Here is a 17,250-nt window from a genome sequence, read left to right as displayed (position 1 = left end):
GAAAGAAAGAAAGAAAGAAAGAAAGAAAGAAAGAAAGAAAGAAAGAAAGAAAGAAAGAAGAAAGGTAAAGTATAATAAAGTTATTAAAATTAAAATTAATTATTAAGACAAAAATTAAAAAAAAAAATGGAAGGATAGAACTCTAGGACAAATGGTGGAAGCAAAGCTATACAGACAAGATCTCACACAGAAGCATACACATACACATTCACAAAAAGAGGAAAAGGGGAAAAAAGCATAGATCTTGCTCTCGGAGTCCACCTCCTCAATTTGGGATGATTTGTTGTCTACTCATGTATTCCACAAATGCAGGGTACATCAAGTTGATTGTGGAATTTTAATCCGCTGTTTCTGAGGCTGCTGGGAGATATTTCCCTTTCTCTTCTTTGTTCTCACAGCTCACAGGGGCTCAGCTTAGGATTTGGCCCTGCCTCTGTGTGTAAGTCGCTGGAGGGCGTCTCTTTTTTGCTCAGACAGGACAGGGTTGAAGGGGTCGCTGATTTGCGGGCTCTGGTGCACTCAGGCTGGGGGAAAGGAGGGGCACGGCGTATGGGGCGGCCCTGTGGCGGCAGAGGCCGGCATGACGTTGTACCAGCCTGAGGCCCACTATGCGTTCTCCCGGGGAAATTGTCCCTGGATCCCAGGAACCTGACAGTGGTAGGCTGCACAGGCTCCCCGCAAGAGGGATGTGGATAGTGACCTGTGCTCGCACACAGGACCCTTGGTTGCGGCAGCAGCAGCCTTAGCATCTCCTGCCTGTCTTAGCATCTCGCGCCCGTCTCTGGGATCTGCGCTTTTAGCCGCAGCTCGCACCCATCCCTGGGGTCTGCGCTTTTAGCCGCAGCTCGCGCCCAGCTCTGGGGTCCACGCTTTCAGCCGCGGCTCGCGCCCATCTCTGGGGTTCGCGCTTTTAGCCATGGCTCACGCCCGTCTCTGGAGTTCCTTTAAGCAGCGCTCTTAAACCCCTCTCCTCGTGCACCAGGAAACAAAGAGGGAAGAAAAAGTCTCTTGCCTCTTCGGCAGGTGCAGACTTTTCCCCGGACTCCCTCCCGGCTAGCTGTGGTGCACTAACCCCTTCAGGCTATGTTCAAGCCGCCAACCCCAGTCCTCTCCCTGCGCTCTGACCGAAACCCGAGCCTCAGCTCACAGCCCCGCCTACCCCGGCAGGTAAGCAGACAAGCCTCTCGGGCTGGTGAGTGCCGGTCGGCACAGTCCCTCCGTGCAGGAATCTCCCCACTTTGCCCTCCGCACCCCTGTTGCTGTGCTGTCCTCTGTGGCTCCGAAGTTCCCCACTCCGCCTCCTGCAGTCTCAGCCCACGCAGGGACTTCCTAGTGTGTGGAAACTTTTCCTCCTTCACAGCTCCCTCCCACTGGTGCAGGTGCCGTCCCTATTCTTTTGTCTCTGTTTTTTCTTTTTTTCTTTTGCCCTACCCAGGTATGTGGGGAATTTCTTGCCTTTTGGGAAGTCTGAGGTCTTCTGTCAGCGTTCAGTAGGTGTTCTGTAGGAGTTGTTCCACGTGTAGATGTATTTCTTGTGTATCTGTGGGGCGGAAGGTGATCTCCACGTCTTACTCTTCTGCCGTCTTCCCAGCCCTCATGAAATTTTAAAAAGTACTAGAACATATAATCCTCTAATTCACATGGAACCACAAAAGACTCTGAATTGTCAAAGGAATCTTGTTAAAAAGAACAGTCCTGGAGGTATCATGCTCCCTGACTTCAGTCTATGCTACAAAGCTATAGTAATCAAAACAGCATGGTACTGGCACAAAACCAGACACAGAGGTCAATGAAACAGAATAGAGAGCCCAGAAATAAACCCATGCACCCATGGTCAATTAGTCTACGACAAAGGAGGAAGAAATATATAATGGAAAAAAGACAGTCACTTCAACAGGTAGTGTTGGGAAAACTGGACAGTCACATGTAAAACAATAAGATAAGAATATTCCCTCACACCATATACAAAAATAATCTCAAAATGGTTGAATGACCTAAATGTAAGAATGGAAACCATAAAACTCCTTGAAAAGAATACAGGCAGAACACTCTTTGACATGTCATAGCAATATTGTCTTGAATCAGTCTTCTAAGGCAAAAGAAATAAAGTTAAAAATAAACAAATGGGGCGTAATTAAATTTAAAAACTTTTGCACAGCAAAGAAAACTACTGACAAAACAAAAACACAACCTAGGGAATGAAAGAAAATATTTGCAAATGACGTGACCAGCAAGGGGTTAATATCCAAAATATACAAACAACTCATAGAAGTCAATATCAAAAATAAAACAACCCATCAATAAATGGGCAGAAGACATTTTTCCAAAGAAGACATTCAAATGGCTAACAGACACATGAGGAGATGCTCAACATCATCAATTATTGGGTGGGGCAAAAAGTTCCTTTGGCCTTTTAAGTAAAAATAAAAGGCACATTTTTAATTTTCACCAAGAACTTTATTGAACAATGTAGTCACCCTTTTGTTCCACTACCTTCTACAATTTTTCAGGCAACTTCATAATTCCATCTTCCCAAAACTTTTTATCTTTTTGAGCAAAGAACTCTTCCAGGTGCCTTTTACAGTCTTCCAGGGAATTGAAAAGTTTTCCATTAAGAGGTTTTATAAAGACCTAAATAAATGGAAATCCGAAGCTACAATGTCTGGTAAATACAGCAGATGAATCAGAACTTCCCAGCCAAGCTGTAACAACATTTGCCTGGTCATCAAAGAAACATGTGGTCTTGTGTTATCCTGATGGAAGATTATGCATTTTCTTTTGACTAATTCTGGACGCTTTTCATCAAGTGCAGCTTTCAGTTGGTCTAATTGGGAGCAGTACTTGTTGGAATTAATCCTTTGGTTTTCTGGAAGGAGCTTATAATAGAGCACTCCCTTTTAATCCCACCATATACACAACATCACCTTCTTTGGATGAAGACCAGCCTTTGGTGTGGTTGTTGGTGGTTCATTTCACGAGCCCCATGATCTCTTCCATTCCACATTGTTGTACAGTATCCACTTTTCATCGCCTGTCACAATTTGTTTTAAAAACAGAACGTTTTCATTACGTTTCAGTAGAGAATCTCATGCGGAAATATGGTCAACACTTTTTTTTCGCTTAACTTAGATGGAACCCAAATATCAATGCAATTCACGTAACCAAGCTGGTGCAAATGATTTTCAATGCTTGATTTGGATATTTTGAGTATGTTGGCTATCCCTCGTGTAGTATAACGTAGATTGTTCTCAATTATTGTTTCGATTTGATCGCTATCAACTTTAACTGGTCTACCTGACCGTGAAGCATCGTCCAGCGGGAAATCTCCAGCACGAAACTTCACAAACCACTTTTGCCACTTTCGATCAGTCACAGCACTTCCTCCATACACTGCACAAATCTTTTTGTGCATTTCATTTGCATTTTTAACCTTTCGTTAAATAATAAAGCATAATATGCCAAAAATGTTTTTTTCTTCCATCTTCAATATTAAAAGGCTATACAAAAATTCAGCAATTTTGATGTCTTTTTGTAAATGCATGCTAGGACAGCTGTCACATACAATCTAACAAAATTGTTTCGAATGAAGTTACAGACAACTAAGTGCTACTAGAGCCATCTATAGAAAAAAATGAATGCACTTTTTGGCCAACCCAATATTAGAGAAATGCAGATCAAAACAAAAGTGAAATATCACGTCACACCTATCAGAATTGCTATCATCAAAAAGTCTATGAATAACAAATGTTGGAGAGGATGTGGAGAAAAGGAAACCCTTGAACACTGTTGGTGGGAATGTAAATTGGTGCAGCCACTATGGAAAACAGTATGGAGGTTCCTCAGAAAACTAAAAATAAAACTAGAAGTTACCATATGATTCAGCAATTCCACTCCTGGGTATATAACCAGAAAAAAATTGAGACACTAATTTGAAAAGATAAATGCACCCCAATGTTCATAGCAGCAGTATTTAGAATAGCCAATACATGGAAGCAGCCCAAGTGCCCATCAATAGTAAACTGTATTAAGAAATGTGGTATATATGTATATATATATATATATATATACATATATATGTATATGTATATATATTATACACACATGATGAAATATTACTCAGATGTATAAAAAGAATGAAATACTGCCATTTGCAGCAAAATGGGTGGGCCTAGAGAATATTATGCTTATTGAAATAAGTCAGACAGAAAAAGACAAATACTGCATGATATCACTTGTATAAATAATAGAAATGAATGTATATGCAAAACAGAAACAGACTCACAGGTATAGAAAGCAAACTTGTGATTACCAAAGAGGAAATGGAAGGCAGGAGGGACAAGTTAGGTGTATGGGATAACCCTACCATATGTAATAAACTACCATATATAAAATAGATAAGCAACAAGGACATACTCTATACGGAGGGGATTATAGCCATTACCTTGTAATAACCTATAATTGAGTATAACCTGCAAAAATACTGAACCACTATGCCATACACCTGAAACTAACATAATATAATAAATCAAATATACCTCAATTAAAACTAATTTAAGGAGCTGCATTAGGATTTTTTGTGGTAATGCTTAAAAAATAAAAATCACAGTGAATAAGTTTTTTAAAATATTAGAAAGAAAATTAAAATTACAAATCATCTAAATGAAGAAAAGAAAGGATTGTAAGCAAAAATATCTCAGGACAAATAGGAAACATAAAATCAGATCATCAAAATAAATAAAAATATACCAGTAATTCAAGTAAGTGTAAGTGGTCCAGATATTCAAATTAAAAGACAAACTTTGGGCTTCCCTGGTGGTGCAGTGGTTGCGAGTCCGCCTGCCGATGCAGGGGACACGGGTTTGTGCCCCGGTCCGGGAGGGTCCTGCATGCTGCGGAGCGGCTGGGCCCGTGAGCCACGGCCGCTGAGCCTGCGCGTCCGGAACCTGCGCGTCCGGAGCCTGTGCTCCGCAGCGGGAGAGGCCACAACAGTGAGAAGCCCACGTACTGCAGAAAAACAAAAAAAAAACAAAAAAAGACAAACATTGTTAGTCTGGTTAAAAATAAAATATAAGAAAACAAGATCCAGCTGTATGTTGTTCAAGTGACACATAATAAACAAGAGACTAAAGAAGAATTAAAAGTAAAAGAAAGGAATATATATACATATCATATCAAATATATATATATATATCAAATATATACAAAATAGAAGTGTGTGCATTTATTTTAATATCAAACAGTATAGGTTTATAGACTTTAGAGCCAAAATTATTTGGTGGAGATACTACATAAAAGATATAATTCACACACACACACACACACACACACACACACACACGCATATCAAAATTGAACTTGCATGCATCTAATTGCATAGACAAGTATATGATGCAAAAAATGATATAATCACAGGAAGAAACAACCCATTCAGTCATTATGTTGGGAGATTTTTAAATTCACATAGCATGACTTGCCTCTGACCATATCCTCCAAGAGATGATTGATCTTGCTCTAATGTATTCTTTTATTAGCTTCATTTTTTATTATTTTATTGTCCTTTATATGAGGGGATGATTAAACATTTTAAGGCTAAAAATTAAAAATGGATTCTTAAACTGGAAACAGGATATTCAGGTCCATTCAGGTACTTTTCCTAAGATTGCAAGTTTTCATAACATTAGATGAATGTAATGCAATTAATTAGTATGGATTGAGATTTGAATATGTGAGTTGAAACTTTGTTATGAGAAGTGATAAAGACTCCATTCTTGACCAGTCTTTTGTCACCAATCTTTATTCAGGCTCCTCTAAGCCCTCTTCTCAACTAGGTCTTGATCTTGACTAGCTCAGCCCAGTTTTAGCAGAGAATTCTGTGAAGTCAGTTAGTGAGAATCTTACCACCACTTGATATTTGATCAAATTCTTCAACAGCCCCATCCTTAATATCTAAGCCCTTGGCACTCTTTTAGTGAGAATTTTATTAGGTCAGTTTAGGAAGAATCCCTCTCCTTGGTATCTAATCTAGTTCTCTTTAGTAATTTTCCATCCACTGATCCCCTCATTCTGTTCTTTAGCTATAAATTTCCAGCTGTCTTTGCCATATTTGAAGTTGAGTTCAATCTCTCTCCTCCATTGCAGTAGTCTTGACCACTATTGCAATTGTTTTGAATAAAGTCTTCCTTATTTTTTTAAAAATAAGTGTTAGATTTTTTTTTTTTATAGAAGACTATGATTGGGAACCACCACCATAGTCATTTTCTTAAAGCTGTTGAAATGACAACAAAGACAATTTAAAAGCTTGTCTTTTTTTCCCCCCCATAATAATGGGTCTTAAAGATGATAAGAATGTGTAAGGAATAGTGCTTTCTGGTGGTGATAGGGCAAAATAGGATGTGGGTCTCTGTCACTTACAAGGAGTTCAGGTGTGACTATAAAGGAATAACTATGTTACTGGTACATTAGAGTCATACTTTTTATTGCCCATATAGAAGTAGAATGACTGGAAAAGCAAGATGTGTTCAATGCTTGATTTGTTTAATGATGTTAAAGTTTTATAGATATACCCTTATAGCCATTTTAAAAAGGAAAATTGTTACAAGCTTTTAGAAAAACAAAATAAAGAATTTTGTATTATAAATCTGAAACTCTTTAGTATCACATCTACTTTTTTCAATCATTTTTTCAACAGATTGGTACTGAATGCTTAGTGTGTTGCCAGGCACTATCCTATGCAACTGGGATACAGCTGTGGACAAAACAGAAAAAAATAATTCACGTGTCTTGAAATTTAGAGGTTAATAAAGAATTCTGATATTAATCAAATAACTATTAAATTACAACCCCGATAACTTCTAGGGATAAATAATGCACAGTGCATGGTGAATGTATAACAATAGAATGTCTAGTAGATCAAGTGATCAGAGAGGGCTTTCCTGAGTAAGTAATTTTTGAACTGAGATCATAAGAAGGAATAGTTAAATAATCTTGGAGTATGTCAGGAAAGACTAAAAGTCTTCCAGGCAAGGGGAACATTATATAAAAATTCCATTAACAAGAAGGAGTGTGGTGACTTTGAAGAACTGAAAGAAAGTGAGTGTGGCTAAAATATTGAATGAAGGTGATTACAGTTCAAGATGAAGATGGAAAGATAGGCAGAGGTCAGAACATTCAAATTTTGTTAGATCATGTTATAGATTTTAGTAATTGCCCTAATGGGATAATATTTAAAATACTATTTAAGGGCTTTAAAGTACTGAAATATTTAAAGGAGCATGATAATGGGCGGTGGTGACATGAACAGGTTTGCATTTTGAAAAGATTACTCTAGCTAGCTTCAGAACCTGAATTAGCTTAGAAAAGGATAAAAATCTCTTTGTGGTTGCTTCAAATAAAGAAAGACTGGATATTGAAAAGAAAATGGATAGATATGAGAGACCAGGAATGAAATCAGTACCATTTATTGCTGGATTATATATGGGAAGTGAGGAGGAAGAAAATGTCAAGAATTAGTGCTAGATTTTAATATGGATGAATAGTGGTGCTATTTATTAGGGAGGGAACATTTGGAGAGGATCTGTTCCTGTGCTCCCCAGGCAGATGGTGGTTTGCTTATGAATAATGTTTGGGGCCTTTTGAGTTTCAGGTCCTTTTTAGTTATCCAAATGTAAGTGCTAAAAAGGTAGTTGAATTATAAGGTCTGGAGTATCAGAAGAGAGTTCTGAGCTAGAGATATGATTTTGGGAGTCATGAATGATCATTGATGCAAATAGAATGGATGTGATTTCCATGGGAAAAAATATAGAGTGAGAAGTAATGTACATAAATTTACTTAATGAATGCCAGCATTTAGTGACTAAATAGCAATGCTTGAGCCAACAATGAAACTTAAAGGAATAGCCATAAACGAACAAGGAAGATCAGGAAAGTATGTTAACATGAAAGCCAAGGAAGAGATAACTATTTTATAATGTGATGTTCATAAATACCATTTATTATATATGTGATAGTCAAGATGTAACCAGGTAGATTATGTATTTTTATCAGTGGCTACCATGAGCCATTCTGAGAATTCTCTTTTTTGGTCTTAGTGATTGACTAAACCTCAAAGTTCAATCTACATAGTCTTATAATTAAATGAATCACAGTTTTGCACAGGATAGTAACTTGTAGGGTCTCTAAGACTCACACAAGTAGTTTAGGTGTAGCTATAAAGAAATAAGTAGTTTCCTTATAGTGTCTAAGTAACTGGTGCTTTAGAGTTATACTCTGGCCCATAGAGAAATGGAATGACTAAAACCATTGACTAAATCATTCTGAATGCTGAATTTAGATCAATTAAATGAATCTTATCACTCTTACATTTCCAGGAATTTATGCTTGTGCCAAAATATCATCAATTAACTGCAAGATATTAGGTCAGGACCACACTTACTCAATTCCTCCTCATATTATCTTTCTGATTACTTCACCCAATTGTTTTATTTATTTATTTATTTTTGTTCTCTCTTCAGGTTTGAGAAATTTCCACCAGCCACCACATACTCTCTATGGCCTCCTTCAGTTTCTCTTTTCAGACAGGTTCACCATCATATTACAGCTTCCTCATTTTTTTTTAATACCAGTAATCTAGTACCTAAAGTTTCAGAACCAATTGTTCTGAAACAAGCACAGCAATTTCTTTTAATTTTTGAAAGTTTTTTGTTATTACAACAAATGGTTTTTGTTGTTATAAAATAATTATACACAGTAATTTTGTGATTTCTGCTTTTTTTATTTCAACAGTTGTTCATTTGATACAGAAATTTCTCTATTTTTAATATTTTAGCCTGAAATGTTTTAAAGAAAAAGTGAACATTAGAACAAAAATATGTCAACCATGTCTGCAATTGATAACTAGTGCAAGCACTCCCTTGTATGATATCATATTGGACTTAAATGAACTTACAATTCCTTAAAACTTAACTTGTTCATAAGTAGGGGGATGTATATATTACTAAATTTCCTTTTTATTGAAACATAAATAATGTGAGGTTATCTTTTTCATGTCTTTTGTAGACTCCTTAATTCACTCCCTAGGTTCTGGTAAAGTGTAAAATGGTTGTATATTTCTTTGAGTAGAAGTGGTGATTGAGTTCTGGACATTAACTCAATAGGCTTCCATTATGTGTCAGTGTGCTAGAAAGTTTTGTTATTTTTATGTAACTATTAGGAAGTTTACCAGCATATCCAGGAAGAATTCTCTTGCTTCCAGTTCCAAAGTCTCTAAATAATTTGAGATCAGAGACTATATCTTACTCATTTCATCAGTAAATAAAACATAGTACATACTTAATACAATATTTGCTAAACTGAACTGAAAGCTGTTAACTCCCTTGTTAGTCTTCACAGTAAATCCCTCTTACTGGTTTGAAAGATATCTCTAATTCAGAGCTCTTTTATAGTGCTGAGGTGATTGCCATACAGTAGATTGAGGAAATTATTAAGGCAAGTGTGGCTCAAGATCACCGGAAATGTCGAAGAAACTTCTTTCCCTATCCATAAAAGCACAAGTATTGCCACAATGAAAATATGCTTGTGATATTCAGCAGGAGAAATTGGAAGAAGAGACAAGCCTTGGTTTGAAACTTAGCTCCAAAATTGTACAAATTATACTTTTCAATCATGACTTCCTGATTGACAAACTGGAAGTAATTATACATTATTTTGACAATTGATAAAATCATTATACAAAACTCCAAGTACAGTAGCTAGCATAGAGTAACGTAAGCAATAATAGTCAATTCCCTTCCCTAGGATCAGATTGTCAGTTTCACTCTCTGCAATACAGTTACCTTCATTTATCTGTCTCCTTTACACTCCCCCTCCTCCATCTCACTATCTAGTCTTCTAGAATCGTATTGTTACTATTTTCCAATTACTTTAAGTTAATGAAAAAAAGCATCTGTATTCTCTACCCAGAATTTCAATATTATATGTTTTCATCAATAGGGACAAAAAGTTGACAATTGGTCTCAGTAGTCTTTTGAGTTTATCCAAAATCTTCTAAAATCCAGAAAGGCATGCTCACATCTATTGATACTCCTTTGTGTTCAAAATGAGAGTTTAGTAAAGACCTTTAAGAAGATAGAAGTAATTTTAAAGTGGATGTTGACTCACTCTTCTCTTCTTTGTATTAAAAATATCTAGCTTTTCTAACAAGTCATAGTATATTTTATCATTCTGAGCTATATACTCTTTCTTCTTATAAGAGTATCTATAGGATCTATGTCTATTGCCATGGGTGTTGCAATGCCTCCTGAGGGAGGAGTCTATTTACTCACCTTGTTGATGTTTGACCAAGAAATGTGAGCAGACATGATGTATAACTAGTTGCTTTTAAAGCCATTGAATGTTTTTGCCAGATCAGTTTTTTTTTTCCATTTGCCATAATGACATGTTATCAAAGCATTTTCCAGATAGGGGCTTATCAGGCAGACTGAGTGATGGAAAAAAGAAATGGGAGTCAGAGTTACAGCTGACCTACAACTAACATAAAATGTGAACAAAAATTAACTTCTGTTGTGATAAGCTCCTGGGAAGTTAGTGTTGTTTGTTACCACAGCAAAGCTGACTAATATATATATTAATATTTAAGGTGCTAACATCACAAAACACTTAATATATATGTCATTGTTTTGGGGATCAAGTCATGGGTAGAAAGGAAATTATCTTCAGAGACTGGAAAAATAGCAGCTCATATACGCAATGACAAATATTTTAATAAAAGTGTCACCTGTGGGCTTCCCTGGTGGCGCAGTGGTTGAGAGTCCGCCTGCCGATGCAGGGGATATGGGTTCGTGCCCCGGTCCGGAAGGATCCCACATGCCGCGGAGCAGCTGGGCCCATGAGCCATGGCTGCTGGGCCTGCGCGTCCGGAGCCTGTGCTCCGCAATGGGAGAGGCCACAACAGTGAGAGGCCCGGGTACCACAAAAAAAAAAAAAAAAAAAGAAAGAAAGAAAGAAAAAAAAGAAAAAAGTGTCACTTGTGATAACTTGGAAGGCAAATAATTATCTAATAAACCTGTTTTAGATGAAGAAGTGGAAAACAGAATGTTGGATTCATTATTTGATTGTTTGGTGCTATAATTTGACAAGGTATTATAAGAAAGAATTAATAAAAATAACAAACAAACAAGCAAAAGAACAACCAGGTACTTTATAAGCAGAAAGCAAAAAGAGAGAAAGGTACAACTGCTCCTAATATCAAACTGGAAAATGAAAAATATTAATAAGAAATGCTTTGAGCAAGAAAAGCCAATTAAGACAGTTCAGATTCAGCCTCTATCAAGGACAGGCATGGTCACATGTTTTGTTAAAAACCTCTGAACAGATTTAGGTGATTCTCAGTAAATCCTTTAAATTGGATTATATAGCTCAGGGAAAACAGACTAAGAGAGTGGTTTCACTAAAGTGTAATAAATTCAAACTACCTGTAAATCTAATAAAGGGGCATAATTTGAAAAGAATTGTGCATGTAGCTATTGGCATATTAAACTGACTCGAGTGAAATAGGAAAACATATTTTCCATGTTCTCTTCAGATGTGGCTAAGGAGAATCATGGAAAAGGAATTATTTCCATAGGGTAGAACTAAGCGATGGAGAAAACTTGACTGCAAAGCTCCTCCCAAAAAGTGGAACTGGAGTATAATCAAGAAACAATTCTTATCTACAATCTTTTTCCAGCAGGTTTTACAATTCCTACTGTCCAGTGAGTTACTACAGTTTATGTGTTTTCACTTTGAGATGTGAGTGTCACTGATTCATCATTGTATGTTAGGTGTTTGGAAGACTGTGAAACTTGTCTTTAATTCTACTTCTTGAATTTAGAAAAAAACCTGATGTAGAGACCATTCCAAAATCTCAAACTTTCATTTTGATGCCATGATTTGGTGGGATTTTTGAATGCCTTCTTGGGAAAGAGTGAGTTTATTTACATTCAGGAAGAAGGAAAGTGAATATTTGTGACTAAGAGGGTGGAATGTAATAGAGAATATATTTTCTCGTCTGTTCAATCTATTTACTCTTCTTTCCAGTAAGAGAGTTCATACATTCCTAATTGTTGACATTTGACTTACAGTGCTTCTTATGGCCTCATTTCCCAACACATTGACATTGAGCTTGGCCATATGATTTGCTGTGCCCAATCGAATATGAGTCAATTTGACTTCTGAGCAGAAACTTTAAGTGCCATCTGCCAGATTATTGTTCTTTCCCCTTTGCCACAAGCATATCATGTTCTAGAACATGTCACAGATAGGGGCTATTCCTTTTGTCTGGGTACTGAATGAAGGCGTATGGAACAAAGCTATAGCTGGCCCATAGCTGTATAAAATGTGAGGGAGGAATAAACATTTGATGTAAGATACAGATTTGGGGGCTTTTATTAATATAAAAATGACTTATTTTAAATCTCCAATGAATACAGAAATACCTTCAGATATATACCAAAAGGCACTGGGAAAATGTATGACTGACTGAATGAATAATATGAGAAGGGAGAAAATTTATTTTCATTCAGTGGGGAGTAACTGTTTAGTGAGAGAGATACACTGATTGAATTATACTATCTTGGAGTGAGAGTAGCTTGTGAATATGAGAAAACCATTTCTTAATTTCTAAACTATTGCTGATAATATTATATTGAATTGGCTAAGTCTTTGAGCACCCACAATGTCACAGCTTTTAGACAGAGATGGTTACCTGGCTGAAAGACAACCAATATATTGCCTGACCTACAGAATATGATTTGATCTCTTAGAAAAAAAAATTGTCCACCTGTGGTATAGTGTTTAAATGAACTAGCCAAGTCATCTTTATAGAGGAGTTTAAATATGATACAGAAAGATTATTGGTTATCTAGTAGGGGGAGAAAAAGTGGAAGGACAGAAAGAAAGCAGTAGGTGGAAATATTGAAGCTATAAAAGTCATGAAGAAGAAAAAACTTTGAATAAGTAGAAGTCAAGAAAATTTATAGATTATAAAGTGAGGTAGTCGATTGATAGCGACAAAAGAGTAAAAGATCAATAAAACATGGCTGTTAAAAATAGGAGGGAAATTAACAAGATAACCTAGCAATTAGATCTGTTTTAAACACTGACCAAACTCCAAATTCCCATCTATTTAAGGCCTGTATTCTATTCTTCCATGAGGCCTAGCTATATGTATTTGACTAAATTGTGTGAGGCATGGCACTGGGATTAAGAATACCTGCTTCTCTTATTTTCTATGTCTTAAAAATAAAGTAATAATTACTTAAAGTAACTTCTACTTTTTGCAAACAAGGGTCCAACAAAATGTATAGATTTTTATGCCACTTATATTAATTGAATCTAGAAAATTTTGACAAATATGTGGAAATCAGATCACATCAACTCTCTGCTTAAAAATTTTCCATTGTTTCTCATCATATTTAAAATAAAATTTAAATTCCAATCATGACATAAGTATGGCGATATATCTAGTTTTCCCAGTAGAGTTCTGGTTTATGCCTGTTGTTCCACATAATTGTAATAGCTTTCTCTTTCATTCTCAAAATTGTTTGGGGGCTTCCCTGATGGTGCAGTGGCTGAGAATCCACCTGCCAAAGCAGGGGACACGGGTTTGTGCCCTGGTCCGGGAAGATCCCACATGCTGTGGAGCGGCTGGGCCCGTGAGCCATGGCCGCTGAGCCTGTGCTCTGCAACAGGAGAGGCCACAACAGTGAGAGGCCCGTGTACTGCAAAAACAAAAAAAAAAGTGTTTGGGTTTACATAGCGGGTAAACTCCTTGATACTGGTCTTGGAAATGATTTTTTTTTTTCAGATTTGACAGCAAAGAAAAGGCAAAAAGAGCAAAAAATAACAAGTGGGACTGCATCAAACTAGAAAGCATTTGGAGACCTCCATGGTGGTCGAGTGGGTAAGACTCCGTGCTCCCAGTGCAAGGGGCCTGGGTTCAATCCCTGGTCAGGGAACTAGATCCTGCATGCATGCAGAAACTAAGAAGTCTGCATGCCACAACTAAGAGTCCACATGCCGCACTGAGAAATCCACATGATGCAACTAAAAAAGATCTCACAGGCTGCATTTGAAGATCCCACATGCTGCAACTAAAGACGCCATGTGCCACAACTAAGACCTGGCACAGCCACGTAAATATATAAATAAATAAATATTTTGAAAAAAGAAGGTATATGCAAAGGAAACAATCAACAAAATGAAAAGACAACCTACAGAATGGGAGAAATATTTGCAAAGCCTATATCTGATAAGGGGTTAATATCCAAAATGTATAAAGGACTCATACAATTCAATATTAAAAAAAATCTGATTAAAAAGTGCGCAGAGGAACTGGAAGCGCATTTTCCGAAGGAAAACATACAGACGACCAACAGGTATATGAAAAGATGTTCAACATCACTAATCATCAGGGAAATGCAAATCAAAACCACAACGAGATATCTCCTGGCACCTATTAGAATGGCTATCATCAAAAAGACAAGAGATGACAAGTGTTGGCAAAGATGTGGAGAAAAGGAAGCACTTGTGCACTGTTGATGGGAAAGTAAACTGGTGCAACCATTATGGAAAACAGTATGGAGGTTCCTCAGGAAATTAAAAATAGAACTATCATATGATCCACCAATCCCACTTCTGGGTGTATATTTAAAGGAAATGAAAATAGGTCTTGAAAAAATATCTGTATCTCCATGTTCATTGCAGCATTATTTACAATAGCCAAGAAATGACAAAAAACTAAGTGTCTGTTAATAGGGGAATAGATAGAATTATATATATATATTTTTTTAATTTTTTTAATTTTTATTTTTTTAACATCTTTATTGGGGTATAATTGCTTTACAATGGTGTGTTAGTTTCTGCTTTATAACAAAGTGAATCAGTTATACATATGCATATGTTCCCATATGTCTTCCCTCTTGCGTCTCCCTCCCTCCCACTCTCCCTATCCCACCCCTCCAGGCTGTCAAAAAGCATCGAGCTAATATCCCTGTGCCATGCGGCTGCTTCCCACTAGCTATCTACCTTACTAAGTTTGTTAGTGTGTATATGTCCATGACTCTCTCTCGCCCTGTCAAAGCTCACCCTTCACCCTCCCCATATCCTCAAGTCCGTTCTCCACTAGGTCTGCGTCTTTATTCCTGTCTTACCTCTAGGTTCTTCATGACATTCTTTTTTCTTAAATTCCATATATATGTGTTAGCATACGGTATTTGTCTTTTTCTTTCTGACTTACTTCACTATGTATGACAGACTCTAGGTCTATCCATCTCATTACAAATAGCTCAATTTCGTTTCTTTTTAAGGCTGAGTAACATTCCATTGTATATATGTGCCACATCTTCTTTATCCATTCATCCGATGATGGACACTTAGGTTGTTTCCATCTCCGGGATATTGTAAATAGAGCTGCAATGAACATTTTGGTACATGACTCTTTTTGAATTTTGGTTTTCTCAGGGTATATGCCCAGTAGTGGGATTGCTGGGTCATATGGTAATTCTATTTGTAGATTTTTAAGGAACCTCCACACTGTTCTCCATAGTGGCTGAACCAATTCACATTCCCACCAGCAGTGCAAGAGTGTTCCCTTTTCTCCACACTCTCTCCAGGATTTATTGTTTCTAGATTTTTTGCTGATGGCCATTCTGAGTGGTGTGAGATGATATCTCATTGTAGTTTTGATTTGTATTTCTCTAATGATTAATGATGTTGAGCATTCTTTCATGTGTTTGTTGGCAGCCTGTATATCTTCTTTGGAGAAATCTCTATTTAGGTCTTCTGCCCATTTTTGGATTGGGTTGTTTGTTTTTTGTTATTGAGCTGCATGAGCTGCTTGTAAATTTTGGAGATTAATCCTTTGTCAGTTGCTTCATTTGCAAATATTTTCTCCTATTCTGAGGGTTGTCTTTTGGTCTTGTTTATGGTTTCCTTTGCTGTGAAAAAGCTTTGAAGTTTCATTAGGTCCCATTTGTTTATTTTTGTTTTTATTTCCATTACTCTAGGAGGTGGGTCAGAAAGGATCTTGCTGTGATTTATGTCATAGAGTGTTCTGCCTATATTTTCCTCTAAGAGTTTGATAGTTTCTGGCCTTACATTTAGGTCTTTAATCCATTTTGAGTGTATTTTCGTATATGGTGTTAGGGATTGTTCTAATTTCATTCTTTTACAAGTAGCTGTCCAGTTTTCCCAGCACCATTTATTGAAGAGGCTGTCCTTTCTCCACTGTACATTCCTGCCACCTTTATCAAAGATAAGGTGTCCATATGTGCGTGGGTTTATCTCTGGGCTTTCTATCCTGTTCCATTGATCTATCTTTCTGTTTTTGTACCAGTACCATACTGTCTTGATTACTGTAGCTTTGTAGTATAGTCTGAAGTCAGGGAGCCTGATTCCTCCAGCTCCTTTTATCATTCTCAAGATTGCTTTGGCTATTCGGGGTCTTTTGTGTTTCCATACAAATTGCGAAATTTTTTGTTCTAATTCTGTGAAAAATGCCAGTGGTAGTGTGATAGGGATTGCACTGAACCTGTAGATTGCTTTGGATAGTAGAGTCATTTTCACAATGTTGGTTCTTCCCATCCAAGAAAATGGTATATCTCTCCATCTATTTGTATCATCTTTAATTTCTTTCATCAGTGTCTTATAATTTTCTGCATACAGGTCTTTTGTCTCCTTAGGTAGGTTTATTCCTAGATATTTTATTCTTTTTGTAGCAATGGTAAATGGGAGTGTTTTCTTGATTTCACTTTTGGATTTTTCATCATTAGTATATAGGAATGCCAGAGATTTCTGTGCATTAATTTTGTATCTTGCTACTTTACCAAATTCATTGATTAGCTCTAGTAGTTTTCTGGTAGCATCTTTAGGATTCTCTATGTATAGTATCATGTCATCTGCAAACAGTGACAGCTTTACTTCTTCTTTTCCGATTTGGATTCCTTTTATTTCCTTTTCCTCTCTGATTGCTGTGGCTAAAGCTTCCAAAACTATGTTGAATAAGAGTGGTGAGAGTGGGCAACCTTGTCTTGTTCCTGATCTTAGTGGAAATGCTTTCAGTTTTTCACCATTGAGGATGATGTTGGCTGTGGGCTTGTCATATATGGCCTTTATTAAGTTGAGAAAAGTTCCATCTATGCCTACTTTCTGCAAGGTTTTTATCATAAATTGGTGTTGGATTTTGTCAAAAGCTTTCTCTGCATCTATTGAGATGAT

Source organism: Monodon monoceros, unplaced genomic scaffold, assembly GCF_005190385.1.
Source record: "Monodon monoceros isolate NGI ecotype Baffin Bay Population unplaced genomic scaffold, NGI_Narwhal_1 Super_Scaffold_22, whole genome shotgun sequence".
Lineage (NCBI taxonomy): Eukaryota > Metazoa > Chordata > Mammalia > Artiodactyla > Monodontidae > Monodon > Monodon monoceros.
Note: the sequence above shows the minus strand (reverse complement) of the source record.